At 33.8% G+C, this 1,871-nt stretch overlaps 1 non-coding gene across 1 annotated transcript; it reads right to left on the bottom strand.

The window, feature by feature from the left end:
- Positions 1 to 891: 891 nt before the first annotated feature.
- Positions 892 to 958, bottom strand: Smp_tRNA_02367_Gln_TTG.1.1. The gene has a single exon. It is a non-coding gene (tRNA).
- Between the last annotated feature and the right edge of the window lie 913 nt (positions 959 to 1,871).

Genomic DNA, 1,871 nt, shown 5'->3' with positions numbered 1-1,871 from the left:
CAGATCTTCAAAAGTATTATCTGTGACTCTTAAAAATAAACAAACGTACATTGATTACATTTGAAAATAGTGATTGCAGTAAAATGGAAAATAGAGCTTGTAAATTACAACATATGCATAAAAAATATGTGGTTACTTAGTAGATGGATTGGAATTAAGAAACACACATCTGTATTACTACTTAACGGTATTCCACATTGTACAAGCACTTCATGTACCTATAAAAATTGTTGCTCTGGTTGTTAGAAGGGGCATCGGTCTCGTGACTTGCGAAAGAACTCAGCTTTTATCATGAGGCGTCATGATTCTTCCTTCAACTCCCACAGTAGAGTTTAAATAGTTTGAATATTTTTTTTTCTGGTTAGCGTTTTTTAACGAGTTGGTTTTCTACGGGATGGGACCGCCAACCTCATGACCAATCCTCCTCCTTTGTTCGGGATTGGAACCGGCAGTAGCCCCCCGGAGCGGCCACAGGCGGAGTTACAATCCTGCATAAGGCTTAACAAAGGATTATAGATGTCTACTTCAATCACAGGATAATTGAAAGTGTTTTAAAATTAGAAACTTGTGAATGGGTTCAATAAATTAACTAGAAATCAACTCACAACACTAGATATTTTACTAGTGATCAATGAGTGAATTGCTTAACCTGTGTTTTATAATAAAACTGTATAAATTATTTATCCGTTAATTATAATGCACGGTGACTCTTGGGTTGTTGAACTAATTGATTTCAAATATTTGGTGTAACTTTCAATACGGGAAACAACTAGTATAAATATAGCTTATTTTAAGCAAAGATGGATAGTGACTAGCAATAGAATCCAGGACGCGCGTTTCTTACTATTTGGGACTCGTCAGATGGATGTACGTGCATCTCAGAGTTGATGTTCACTCTGGGACTCGAACCCAGTACCTTTCGCTTCAAACGCCATCGCGTTATCAACTCAGCTACTGAGTCCTGATAACCACTTGCTTGTGCAATGGGATGAATTTTAAATTCATTTAGTATTGTTTGTTTGGATCGATGAAAAGATTCAAACAAACAATACTAAGTGAATAGCTTATTTTAGTTATTGAGTTTATAAAGTAAAAACAAACATTTTTTTAAGCTATTCTATTTTTTAAAAGATGCTGAGTAATAACCATTGATTTGTTTTTTGTTAAATGAATTGCTTTTAAGCACGTAGAAAATTATAACTATTTTTTAATTTAACATAAATCGAAAAAATAACTTTTTGAGTTTGGTGACTGCTCAGTTTTATGTACTTTAGATGATTTCAACTCTTTTTTTGGGTGTAAATGTACTCGAATTAATTTTGAGTAGTAAAGGATGTTTCAAACAATAATGATTTTAACATCGAAAAAGGATAGTGAAATAATCTACCAGTACCTTTTAAATGATGCCTTTTTTAGATAAACTTGCAGAAATTGACAGTTTACCTGTTCTATAATTTAGACTATATTTTATAATGCGGAATCAGCTCCATATGATATATAGTAGCTACACAAATCTTACAACAAACGTACTCTCTTATAATATGTACCCACTGAGCGTCGATTTTGCTGTCTGTTCGTAGATCGATCACAGTAATATTTTGATTTTTTTATCTGGTAATTATAGTGAGTTTTGTGACTACCTCTAAAATTGAAAGTAAACACTTTGTTGTTAGTTATTTGCTTGTAGTTTCAGCGGAGAAACAGAGAACAAGACAACTGGGGGAATAACGTTACAAAGGTTTAATTCAGCCTTCCTTCGAGATACTCATAAATTCAACGAATTCAAGATAGCTCTCAGTAGCAGGTTCCAAGACATAGAGCTGGAGGCGGATTAAAGAAACAGTTGGAACAGTTGGCAACAAATACTGCTG

Source organism: Schistosoma mansoni, chromosome W (genome assembly GCF_000237925.1).
Source record: "Schistosoma mansoni strain Puerto Rico chromosome W, complete genome".
NCBI classification, from domain to species: Eukaryota; Metazoa; Platyhelminthes; class Trematoda; order Strigeidida; family Schistosomatidae; genus Schistosoma; species Schistosoma mansoni.
The sequence above is the reverse complement of the archived record's forward strand: the minus strand, read 5'-3'. Positions and strand labels throughout refer to the sequence as shown.